A 13800-nucleotide genomic window follows, 5' to 3' on the forward strand; every position below is an offset into this window, starting at 1 on the left:
TTACTGTAATTCTCTATTAGCAGGGCTTCTCTGTTGCCTGCAGCTTGTTTGGAATGCAACAGCATGTTCACTTACTTGTTTGAGCAACAGTGATCCTATTACCCCTTCCCTGCATTCTTTACATTGGTTGCTCACAATGGGAGAATGATTTTAAAATGGCACTGTCAGTTTTTAAATGGTGCCTCTATCTGAGATCTCTTTAGTGATGGGTATGTATGCCTACCCCCCTCATCAGATATAAGAGTCCGGGCTTAATCCTGAGTGGGAATCTCTGCACTGCTATTTTAAGTACCATAGTGCGAGCCTGAGTCGTTGACCCAGGCTCTAAGACTTGCAGCTGCATGTTTCCCCCCCACCCCCCCCATAGTGTAGACATAGGGTATGATTCTCTACCAGGGGGTTCTTTTTGTTCAGTGTAGATGGTAGAGTATGACTTGCTGCCACGGGGCTTCTTTTGCAGTATAGATCTAGGGTGTATCTCTTGGATCTCTCTTGTTTTCTCTTATGTTAGCAGGGGATCCTGCCTAAGTGTGGTGCACATGAAACTTACATTTCTTTGACATCTGTCTCACTTCATTTCCTCCTACTTTAAAAAAAAAAACACGTGGAGAATTTTTCATTTCAAAAGTGTTTTTTTAAGAATGGTTCCTTTGCCCCATATTTGTTTACCCACACACACACTTCAAACATATGCATTCCAAATCTCTCCCCACCACTTTTTTTTGTATGAGACTGTTGATTAATTTTCTTCATGTTGTAGGATGTTTTTATTTTCTCACTCTGTACAAAACGGGACATGTTAAAATCTTTTTTTCCCCTTGTAGATTGCCCCGAGTGTGGTGGGGAGTTGCTTTCTAAATAACATTACTATGTCTACAATTGAACTCAACTCTGAAAAGCACCTTTCATAAACATGGCAACAGTCATCATTGGTTCCATCTCACCTACTGAAGGATACGTGGTTTATATTCTGAGCTTAATGTTGGCTGTATCTATGAGAGCTGATCATAAACACCAAAGAAAAGAAATATTTCTTTGTTGGAATGCATCAGTACATTTTCATACCATTATGATGACAGAAGAGCAGTATCCCCTCTGCATGAAATAGATGGTTGTGATTATATTTTTAAACAAATTTTAGATTAAGTAGCAGATGTTTTTGCATAATTTGAATTTGCACTTGAGAATATGGAAACACTTGGTTAGATGTGCAAAACAATGCATATTGATTTTCTTATTAATATTTGCGAAGAAGGGGATATCTGAGCAGCAATTAATTGACATTCAATTAATTGAAGCAATTAATTTAAGCAGCCACCTGGGCATGTCAGTATCTACTCTAGTCTTTTAAAAGACATTCCTCTGAAACCTGGAAGCATTCTTCATGATAGTCTCATAAATGACAGCCTCAGCAATTATTAATGTGTGGGACATCAGGCAATGTATTCCCCAATTGAACCCAGGACTAGATGCAAAAGAACAACAGCAATGCCACTTTGCATCAATTTTTAATGGTCGGTTTTGCTAATGAAGTGCACATTTATTCCATATACTCATCTTGACAATGAGAAATCTACCTATAGCATATAGGGTTAGCAACTGAACCAACCCAGGAAGGGCAAGATAAACATAATGGGCCAAATTTTTCTCAGTTACCATCAGACACTGAAGTCAATGTAGTTGCTTGGGTATAAGTGAGAACAAATTTTGACCTTCTGTAGTTTGTGCTGCTTCGTCCCTGTTTTCACATGCTTTCACTTGGTCGGTAAACTGCATTCAAGTTAGCCTTGCTGACAAAATGATAGTTGGAAACGCTTATAGTATATTATCTTCTGCCACCTTAGCAAAATGAGAATGTGTAGACTATGTAAATATCTGAGTGAAAGCGAAGGTAGGGTATGGGGAAAGGAAGGCATAGAGAGACAGTTTTTTTACAATATGTGGTGCAGGATGATTAGGCATACATATTTTGAATCCTCTCCACTGCGATACATGGAATGTGCTGTGACTAGCAGATTTCTGGATAGCTGACCCTGATTTACTGATAAGTTGAGAAGAAACCCTTCATTCTGTCAGAGCCGTCTTTTTAAGAGAAGTGCAGCCTACTTTAAAATTGAAGTACCCAAACTGTGGCCTGCAGACCTCTTCCACAGAGAGCTGTGGATTGCTGTTGGCTCCATCCCCTTATGTACAGCTGGTTGAAAATGCTGAAATTTTAATGAGATTTTGAATTTTATAATTTCTGAATAAAAAAAAAGTTTGTGTTCCCCCAGCCCTGCATCCTTCCAGCCTTCTCACCGCTGCTTGAGCAGCTTTAGTGCTGCTCCAGCCAGGAAGTCATGGATCTGGAGCTAACACTAGAGGTAGTTACTCCATAAAAAGAATAGTCTCCCCCTCTACATCACCCAGCAGCAACTATGATTCCTGGAACAGGAGGAAGCTGGCATCAGATGAAGTTGCCACGGCCACGAGAAGGATCTACACTGGAGGGAACTGTCTCTGGAGAGACAGCTAATGACACTACAGAAAGAGCCACCACTGCTGAGGAAAACATCAATGCAGTGAACTACCGGAATAGAGTGACCAGGTGTCCCGATATTATTGAGACCATCTTGATATTAGGGGCTTTGTCTTACATAGGAAACTACAACACCCCCACCCCAATTTTATTTTTCACACTTGCTATCTGGTCACCCGATGCTGGAGGGAACTGTCAATGGAGGTGACCATGGAGAGATTACCACAGGAGCCACCAAGAGGGAGCCCCTAGGGAGACTGCCACTTGGGTGAGCCGCTGAGCCCAGCCCACAAGGAGCTGGGTAGGATGGAGAAGGAGCTGGGGGATAAGTGGGAAGGAAAGCTGGAGCCAGGAAGAAATGAATGAAGGCTAATGCTGAGAACCTTGAAACAGCAGGGAGAAATAGAAGGCTGCAGCTGGAGACCCTGAAGCAGAATGGAAGAAAAAAAACAGGTGGTTCAAAGTAACAAGAGAAAGTGGGAAATACAAACCTTGAAGGAGATGGTGTAAAGGAGACAAGGAGCAGGCATGAGGGATCCAGGCCCCCAAAGGGGCTACAAGTAGGAGGATGTGATGGAGTCTGAAGGGGGAATGGATTTTGTAAGGTGAAGAGTCCTGAATTCCAGTATGTGTGGGTGAAAGTGGTTGTGATTCTGGGAGGAAAGTGATTTTGAATACGTGTGTTAGGGTGCAATACTTTTGATTGTGAGCATGTGTGTGTGTGTGTGTGTGTGTGTGTGTGCATTAGAATAGAACTTTTATTGAATATATAACACTGCATCTCTTTGTTTCATGTGGTGGTTACCTTAACATTTATTGCAAACAAATCTGGTCTCTGTTTTTGTTTACCCTTATAGTCTGTCTTTATGCCATGCTGTGCCGTTTTAATTAGATGCACTTCAGTACTTTCACTGCTGGCTTGCTTTCACTTCATTTGTGAAGCGCAGTTTTTACTAGCCCTACAAATGTCTACTGCTTCCCACAATCTTGCTTTCCTCCACTTATTGGTCGTACCACAAATTAGTCTCTAATGAGTCCATTTTTTAATGGTTCAGCTTCATGTGACTGAACTTTTCATTACAGAAGTATATCACATAGTGGTCAACAGTCTGGTCTCACCAGGCAGCAGACTTCTTGGTGTTTTTTTTTTTAAAGGTGCCTTTCCCAAGTGACATTAGGAAGTCTTGAAATTTTTGAATAATTTTGTGTAGCAGTTTGCAATCTGTGTCATACTCCCACTGGAATGTACTGTAGCTCTCTAATCCCCAAAGGGTTAACTATGATTATTCTGCAACAGGGAGTAGAGTGGAGGATTTAACTCTCTCCCAGTTTTCTTCAGCACTGTTTCCCCTCAGAAATATTTGGAAGTGCTGGACCATCTCCCTCAGTTCTCTGTGAGGATTCAAAGTGACTTCATTTACTTCATTTTTTGCCAAACATTTAGTTTACTTCTTTCACCATGTAATGCAGGTGTGAAACACTGACATGCTGGTTAGAGAGACTGAACTGTATTCCCTGGCTACAACCATTTGTACATGGGTCAGGATTACAAACGGTTAATCCCTCATCACATGACATTATTCTAAAATGGAATGTAGATATTTTATGAACTAGACTATCCTAATCATTAATGCTATAGTTAGTTTAATCACTGTGTAGTTGGTGCAAGTTTTATCACCAATACTTATATGGCTTCCCTTTGGCTTCTCTAAAGATATGGTTGATAACCTATTCCAGCAATGATTTACCTGTTTTCAGATGTCTGAATGTTTATGATGGCATAAGCTTTCCACTCCAATTCTATGTTGTTATTCAATCCGGTGCTCTTTCATTTACTATGGATCTGATGTTGCTCTTCAATTATAGATTTCAGGGAATTGGGGTTTATCTTCTAATGTGACTCAGCAATTCATGAATACATAACCCTGTCAGAACAGTCAGAGCATGTCTCTTACCTTCTCTGGGGGAATCTGCTAAAGACTTTGTTCGTAAAATAAGGAATTGTCAAAGTGTGACTCCAGTACAGTAAAAATGCCCCCGGAAGTGCTAGTTCATCACAAATCATTTAATGATTACTACAATTTATGGAAGCATTTATCCCTGTGGTTGGGTCCAGGATTAAGCCCATCTAAAATAGGATAAGATTGAAATCAAAAGGAGCTAAGCATTCAGCTGCTTTTGGAAACCCCACAAAGAATCTATCTGCATCTTTAGGTACCTAAATGCCATTAAAAATCTGGCCTTTTTCTCTTTCATTTTTGTGTTCCTTCTGTTTGTTTTTGTAGTTAAATCTTAATTTTGACATCACAGTATCGAAGTATAAATGTTTGTGATGTCACTAATCAGCATGAGGTAATTACAGTTTGATGCAGACGGCATATATGAGACCAAATATCTGGGATAATCAGCAAAAGTGGCCAGGGCACCTGAAAGGCAAATGGCTCCAAGTTAGAAGTAAAATAAATCTTAACATTTTCCTTGGTATGAAAGCTCTCTTCAGTTGAAGTGATGCTAGTAAGTGCTGCTGTAATATGTTTTTATACTGTATATACTCTATCAGACAAGATAAATGGAAAATCTCTTTTTGTTCATTGACAATATTGTCTCTTGTGACTGAAACATTTTGTTCAAGCTTGAAGTTTTAGCCCAGCTGATATGAAATCACAGTTCTCTGTCATTGTGCCATTGACTTATATTAACACTGTAAAAGTGTTGGAGAACAGCAGCACTTGAGTACTAGGTTTTGTAAAATAAACCTTCTTTATGGAAAATGGAGCAATAACATACATTTAGTACAACAAAATTCTAGGGTAACTGCAAATAATGGAGGGCACGCGAAGGAAACCAGTTTAAATTTTTAAATAATTTCTTAAGCAGCTTAGCTGAACGTTTTCACAGAGCTACATTATGATGAATCACAATGAAAAATTAACAGGGGACCTCTTGCATTTATTGGGTATGGCAGCTCATGGTGGGCCCTGATTGTGACACCTTCTACCCTTATGGAGTAGTTCTGTGAGTAGTTCAACTGGAGTCCGGGGTCACTTATATGAGTCCAGTGCTATGGAATGTAAATAAGATTGGTGGAACTGTAAAGGTTCAATTCTGCATTTGTTTTATACTGAAGACATGGGAGGCAAGGAATTCAGGATTAAAACCTAATTTTGAACAGCTTCATATCATCTGTGACTTATAACTTATAGTACTTTGCATTCTGCAATTTTTATTTTTCAAACTCAGATGTAGGTAGACATTGAAATGCAACCTGCGTTTTTCTGGGGCTTTTTTAGTATGGTTGATAGCAATTAAAAACATATTGTACATGATATTTTAAGTATCCGCACAGTGGTGCTGGAACAACTTGTATAGTGGGGGTCCTGAGAGTCACTGAGGAAGTGAGCTGTAGCTCACGAAAGCTCATGCTCAAATAAATTTGTTAGTCTCTAAGGTGCCACAAGTCCTCCTTTTCTTTTTGCGGATACAGACTAACACGGCTGCTACTCTAAACCACACTGTAAACCGTGTATATGATGGAAATCACTTCAAGCCAGGGGGTGGAGCAGCACCCCTAGTTCCAGTACCTATGAATCACCATGCACAAGGAAGAGTTTATTATGTGTGCTTTATTTCTTATGATCCAGTTACCTCAAAGAAAAATGTGTCTCAAATTATGCTCCCTCCTCTGCTCTTTGTCAAAAAGGCTTCTCAATTGTTAAGACAATTAACTTGCAGTGGTATCATCAGTAATTCAGATGACACATTCTTGAAGAAATGCTATGTATCTACAGTCGCTAATGTATCTGTTTAACATGTTATTGTTGCTAGTGAAGTTCTGACAACATAAAAATGAAATAAACCAGAAAAATGAAGATACTATATTTAGAATGTTCTCTTTCCCACCATCCCCTAAATGTAATGTTTCCTCATCATCAGAGTCAGCAGTAGACCTTTATGGCGTTAATCTACTGGTAATAGAGTTTAGAGAAAGCGAGGGTGGTCAGATTCAGAGAAGCAGTGAAACAATTGCCTCATCTATTTTGTATCTCAGGACTGCCCTAGCCTGTGTCATGAGCCAAACTGGTCCTCTGCTGCCCCTGAATGAGGGAGATACATACTGTCTCGTGTCAGCATAGGGTGAATGCAGCTCAATGTCTGCAGAAGCTGAGCTTCCCTCAGATGGCACAGTATGCACTCCACTCTACTGCTAGCCAGCACTGCAGGCTGGTGTGGAAGAGGGGGGCTAAGGCCTCTCCGCCTCCTTTGCAAAGACGAGTGCCTTCAGAATCCTTGTGTTTCCTGAATGGGGAATTCTCTTGTGTGCCTATTTTGCTAATCCTTGTAGAGGCTGGGCACAATCTATCCCAAACTCCTTTATGCTCTCGAATAAAACTGAAACTAAAATCCAGTAGAAAGACAATGAGGTCTTTAGGATAGAAAGGATAAGATAAAAATATATAGAGCCAGATCCTTTGCTGGTGTAAACTGGTGCAGCTCCATGAATACCAATGGATTCAGTTATTCAACTGAAGTACACGGAAATACTTTGGTTTAACTGGCTGAGGATCTGATTCATGATTTTGTTTTCCAAGCAGAAGGATTAGCTAGTGGCATTTCTTTATTACCACTGTCATTGTTCTTGATGTTTCTTCTACTTTGGTTATTTTCATAAAACACTATAAATGTTTTTAAATGAACCTCTTTTAAACATTACACTGTGCATTAGGGCTCATGAACACATAGGATCTGTTAACGATTCAAATTCCTTTTAAAAATTAATCTCACTAATCTAGTTATAAAATAATAACTCTACAGATAATTATAATGGCTTTAGGCATGTACACATATATATTCCGTTCCTTAAATATACAGGGTGGGATAATTATGCATAAATTGATACATAAAGAACCAGGTTAATAAATAGTTAAGGAAATTGGGTCCACGTCCTGCATATGCATTCTACCTGCACTTAGGGTATTGGTGTTACTTTGAACTGGTACTGATGTAAGCAGAATTTAGGTCATGGTAAGGTAAATTCTTTGATGATAAAATATCTGTAGCATGTGGCATCCAGAGAAAAGGATCTTTTCCATTGTTATAACAAGCCATTCTCCAAATGAAATTGAAACAGGGAGATAATCAGAAGGCAGAACACAGCTGTGTTTAATAAATGGATAATCCATGAAGGAAGCTGTTTACTTGAATTCTCATCCTATTGTCCTATAAAAAATTATCCCAACCAGCTGACAATCTCGACATTTGGCTTCTGAGTACGGAAATCAAGGAAAAGGGGAAAAAAGAAAATGGAAAGATTTGTCACTACAAAATTACTACTACATCTCAGAGAAAAATGGAGGATGCTAAGAAACAATTTATTTTCTCAACTTATGTTTCAATTTTTTTAAAAAGACAGTTTATTAGCTTTATTCATCAGTACCGCTTGTTATCTGAGCAAGGTCAAAATATATCACATGTGGTTTTATTCACCTTTAAAATATACACTTTTTCATACCAGTGAATGTAATTCCAGAAATTTAGAGACTTATGGCACTGATTATCTTTGTCCTGGTTATTCTACACAATGAACAAGTGGATAATGATAATACCAGTCTTATCCCTTCTGCAAATCCCTCTCAACATATTAGTATTCAAACTGGAAATGCGCTGCCTTCTACCTATAAGGTTTTCCGTTAAAGGATCTAGGGCTAAATGTCCCCAAATCCATAAGCAGTTGTGTGTACAGACCAGAATCTGTGAGTGTGCTTGTTTCCCCTTCGGTTTTCAAAAAGCAACCCAAAATGTTCAGAAATAAGGAGATGTATCTGCCAGAAAACATGGATGAAATTGATGGGGGAGGGGAATCAAAAGAGAAATGTGCAGAGCTCTGCACATTTGTTATGTGGCCAGTAGCTGTTTGTGCCACTGACATTGTAAAACATGTGGATGTATAGGACTAGCTGGGTCAGATAGAAATAGGGGCCCCAATATGGAGTAGCAAGATTTAGTCACAGAAGACTTTACAGCTGTCATGCACATGTTCTATATAATATTACTGGTTCTGTTACATCCTGAGTATCTGAACACCATACTGTCATTACCATGCCTTCCTGTAGTGCATTAACCAATATGACTAACATCTGCCATGGAGGGAAATGAGAGATGAGATCAAATTTCACATGACAGATGTTAGTTACATGGCTTATAGCGGCGGCGCTCATATACTGCAGTGGAAAGAGCAGTACAAGGATACTATAAGTAGAAGTTACCTGATGTTATCCTCTTGGCTCTCCCCAGGGAGCATCTCCTTTTACTGCCAATAGTAAGATGGAGTCTGGACCCCCACTGAATAGAGAGCGAGTAGAAGGTAGACTTGTAAGGAAAGATAAGCAAAAGAGCTGAGCCTGACTTATCATCTGTCCTGGTCCCTTTACTTTCTACCCTCCCTGAGACCTGCCCACATTCAGTAGGTTGCTCTCAGTTCCACTGCTTGGTAGAAACATATCAACTGACGCAACATAGCAAACACGCACATGCAGGGCAGTTACCAAAACTGTGATGATTTGTATTAAACAGCAAGGCGCACAGCAAAAGCAATGGGACATCCTTTTCTGTTGACTGGTTTTAGGCTGGCCATCTGGCTGATTCATCTCCCTACCTGCTACTATCATCGGGGTTTAAGATTGCCCAAAATAAAAACCAACAAGGGAATGTAGGAGTAAAACTCAGGTATGTTTATTAGAAACAAGATAAGTAAAAGGGGTATGCTATAAAGGACTCCCAACACAGGTAAGCAAGGTAAACAGGTAAAGGTGACACTATAACTATACTGACTGTGACCAAAAAGGGTTTACTCCCTTCCCAAGGCGGGTCCCAGATAAGGGGTATGGAAGACTTAAAAGGTCTCTACCATTTCTTGCAGCTTGTGTCTGGAGCCTCCCGACCTCACAACACAGATCAGGTCCGGAACTGACCAGCTAACTCAGCAGGGTGAGGAGTGGACTTCAGGAACAGGTAGATGGTAACTCTGCTTGATGCAGGTGATTCTTCTTTCTTCCCTGCGTCGTCATGGGTGCAAGTAAGATCCAGGTGAGAGGGTGGCAGCTAGCAGTGTGTTAAACCCTCCCACAACCCTAAGGCGCGGTGCTCTGGCTTACACACCTGAGTAGAACACACTGCTGTGCCACTCAGCTGGGCAGCAGCTTCCCTCTGATGTGCTAACCTTTATATGCCCTGCTGTTACTGTGCAAATCACATGTCACATGGTTGCCCGGTTGCCCGCCTTTCGGTAGAAAGGGCAGGAAACTATACTGGAGGAGGGGGAAGAAGGCCAGCCAAGATGGATTCCTAGTTGTTGTTGCCAGAAATTCAAGATGGCAAGTGGGCATTAATGCCAAAACAGAAATTCAGAAAATTCTCCCCCTACATTTCCATAGGATGATGTGGAAGGTCATGAATGGAGTGAACCAGGAGTGGGTCATCAAAAGAGCCATGTTATTCATAGGGCAGGGAATTGTGCAGTAATCCTGTGCTCTAGCTGTTGGCAATGGATTTCACCTGCCAACTTCCTCTGCACTCACCCATACAGAACCCAATTACTAGGGCTGTATTTAGGTGGTGTGTATTTCACCTAGAGAAGGGAAGAGTCCAAGAAAAGAAGAACAGGAGAGAATCCATGTGGCAAACCTGTATCTCAGGCAGCTTCATCAACCTCACGTATATGGTACTTTGATGCTGCAATGAAAAACAAAACCACAGACAGCATACGACATAGAGACAAACATTATAACACCTCTCCTTCTCTCCCCACCAAGTAACAGAATACCATATGCTGGACCAGTGGCTAGGGACCTAGCCTGGGAGTCCTTAGACCTAGGTTTTAATTCTGGATCTATTACTAATAGGGTGTCCAGACAGCAAGTGTGAAAAATCAGGACAGGGGGTATGGGGTCATAGGAGCCTATATAAGAAAAATACCCCCAAATCAGGACTGTCCCTATAAAATCAGGACGTCTGGTCACCCTAACTACTAATCTGCTGTGTAACTCTATATGAGTCACTCTGCCTCTCTTTCACCTCCTGCCCATTGCCTGTCTTCACTGTAAACTCTTCGTAGCAGGGACTGTTTCTCACTGTGTATAGCAGAATGGGGCCCTGATCCTGGTTGGGGTCTTTAAATATGGCTGTAATATAAATTAATCTACAATAATCATTTTCCAGTCCTAGACACAAGCTCACTCTCATCGAGGCTGTCTGCTGCACTTGGTATTAACGTATGATGCTAATTGCCATCAAAATTGGACCGATATTATGTGAAAGGTAAAATGCCAGGCACTAGTTTCTACTTGCAGGTGAATAACAATGTTGCCTATTCTCCATCCAATAATCCAATCTCCTAATTACCTGCAGGTCAGGGGCCTGATTCTTCTCTTATTCAAACCAGTTTTATACCAGTCAGATTTCATCGATGGAAGTGGAGTTATTCCTGTTTGACTCTGGTTTAAGTGAGAGGTGGAGAAGGTTCCCAGTGTTCAGGAGCTTGGCAATTAGTCTGGAACAGCGCTTCTCAAACTGTGGGTCGGGACCCCAAAGTGGGTCACGACCCCCTTTGAATGGGGTTGCCAGGGCTGGTTTAAACTTGCTGGGACCTGGGGCTGAAGTCCGAGCCCCACTGCCCAGGGCCGAAGCCAAAGCCTGAGGGCTTCAACCCTGGGCTGCAGGGCTCAGGTTGCAGGCCCCCTGCCTGGGGCTGAAGCCCTTGATCTTCAGCTTTGGCCCCGCTGTCCAGAGTGGTGGGACTCGGGCTTTTCCCCCCGCCACCCGGGGCAGTGAGGCATGAGTGGACTCAGGCTTCGGTCCCCGCTCCTGGGGTTGTGAAGTAATTTTTGCTGGCAGAAGACTTCTAGAGGGTCAGCTAGCCTGTGAACCTGCAACATGGCAGGATATGACACTGGTCTCACATAGTCTGTGTGGAAAAGCTGCATGAGAAAGGGATGTCGGGAAGTGTGGCAGAGTGCCTCTCTTTGCACAGAGCCAAGAAGTACAGTGGTGGTACTTAAAAACTTGTCATTTGCTTTAATTAAATAAGATTTGCATTTGCAGAAGTTAGCCTCAGTACCTGCAATATTCAAAGTACTGTAATGAACATTCTGGCTCATTACTGGGAACGGTTACCACCCAGATCAGTAATCAGCCAGTAGGTTGGTCCATAATCCCTCTAGCACAGGAAAGGTAGGTGTTGCCAGAGGTGAGAGGGATCTGGCACAGGAAGTAAGTAGCTAGAGCATATGTGGGTGGGCAGAAGCAGAAGGTGAAAGGGAGCAGTCTGGGAGCTGATTGTGGAGAGAAGGCTGAGCAGCCTGGGAGCTGGGTCTGAAAGGCTGAGAGCTGGGCTGCAACACTTGGGAGCAGCATGTAGTTGGGGAGAGGCTAGGAGAGGTGGAGACATGTGAAAATGGATTCAAACAAGATGAACAAAAGAACTGAACTCTGGCCAGGGGATCTGCAGGCCAGTGCATGATTTTCTCACGGAAAGAGTATCCCTGACACTTGGCTTGAGCAGACCCACCTTTAGGGTCTGGGTTGGAAACTGTAATTTAGTTTGTTTACAGAAACTCTTAGAGAAATTGTAACTGGGATAATTGCACTTTTCTTTCTGGAAGCCCTAGTAAAGGAGTCCTTTGTTTTGTCACCAGAACCTATGAGTATCTATGGGAACCCCCTGAGGTTGAGAATCTGAAGAGCCTACCACTTGGTGCACCCCCAGCATTTCCCTGTAAGCATATTGTACACTCAGCACAAGAGGACTTGTTTATGCCAGCATGCACAGTGACTCCCTGCAGTGGGGCCGGTTATGGTACTTTCTGCAGTAACACAGGAAAGTGCAAGACAATGCTGCAGATACTGAAGGAATGGTATCTATTTGTCTTAGGTAAAATTGCAAGTTGTCAGTACCTCCACCTCCATTAATGTTCTTCCAAGAGAAGCAGAGCTTGAAAAATGTGTTAAACATTTTTTGCTGCACTGTAAAATGTCTTAGCTCCCATTTAATTTTCTTCATGATTATTTACAATAAAGCAACTTTCATCTGCCCATAAATCCTTACCTGGTACATTCTTCTTCCAAATTGCTTTATTAATCCTTAGTTATTATTAATTAGAAATGGCACAAACAGCACAATCATTTCCTTAACTCTGTCTGACAGCTGGGCTTTAGTAGAGTACAAAGCGTGACTTTGGTTACTGGAATTTATTTTTCTCTTGCATTAACTATGTCGCATGGCAGTGCTAGCCATGAAAAGGAGAAAATATTTTCAATGTGTCATTTTTAACTGTAGAGACAATACTTTATTATAACTGTAATGGATCAGGATCCATGGTCGGTGCTTAAATAATGCAGACAGTCAAAACAGCTTTGTGTTCACAATTACTCAGCTTTTCCTCTTCACATTCTCTTCCTTCGCTATCAGTTTGCTCCTCTGCTGCAGACTAAATTGGTCCTTCTCCGCTGATATATGTTGCGGCACCCACTGCTTAGACCATGTGTAACACAAATCAAACCATTTCCCTGCACTGGCTATTGATCTGGCAGGATGTGCACACTTAACACTGCAAGATCTTGGATAATTGCTTAGTTCAGAGAGAACCCTCTCTTTCTCTTGACTGGTTCTCTTGATCATGTTCAGTGCACTTACTAACAATGCTCAGCCTGCTTCATTTTAGTCATCTGCCTTGGGTCTAGTTGCTGATCTGAAAGGCATGCAAATAACTACTGAGGATTAATGATGTGGAGTAGCTTTTCGCCGCTGTGTCTTAATTGTAACTTGACCCTGTGGAAATGGTGATAATACTATAGGAAACTATATTTGAAATCTTTGCATCGGAACTGGAGTCCCGATTGAACTTCTGTGGGCATCCTTTTTCCTCTGAACAACACCTTGTTTTTATTACTTCTAATGATCAGCTTCGTCTGATCAGTTAGTTAGTGGTGTGAAAATTTAACTGGTTTGCCGACCCTCACTACTTACTTCTACTCTCACACCTGTCATAAATCATGCTTCAAAACACAGAACAATTATAGGATTCCAATGTTGTTCTCTGTCCAAATTCTTCATAAAGCTAGGCACAGAGATCTGAAAATGCCACCACTTTCTGAAGCAAAGAATATGTTTTATAATTGGATCTTGGCTTTTTCTAATACAGTTTGGACAAGGGATATCAAATTGTACTAAAATATAGACAGTTGTTAATTAGAAATGAAAATGAAAGAAATATGACCCAAGAATTAAG

General features: G+C 41.3%; 1 long non-coding RNA gene across 1 annotated transcript in view; it reads left to right on the forward strand.

Annotated features, from left to right (window-relative positions):
* LOC141981723 (uncharacterized) overlaps positions 1-12287 on the forward strand; it is a 91442-nt gene extending 79155 nt beyond the window's left edge. The window contains exons 3-5 of the long non-coding RNA XR_012637892.1: positions 9435-9526; positions 10733-10831; positions 12208-12287. This is a non-coding gene — a long non-coding RNA (uncharacterized LOC141981723). The remainder of the gene's footprint in view (positions 1-9434; positions 9527-10732; positions 10832-12207) is intronic.
* Positions 12288-13800: the final 1513 nt, after the last annotated feature.

The sequence above is a fragment of the Natator depressus genome, chromosome 2, assembly GCF_965152275.1.
Source record: "Natator depressus isolate rNatDep1 chromosome 2, rNatDep2.hap1, whole genome shotgun sequence".
Classification (NCBI taxonomy): Eukaryota; Metazoa; Chordata; order Testudines; family Cheloniidae; genus Natator; species Natator depressus.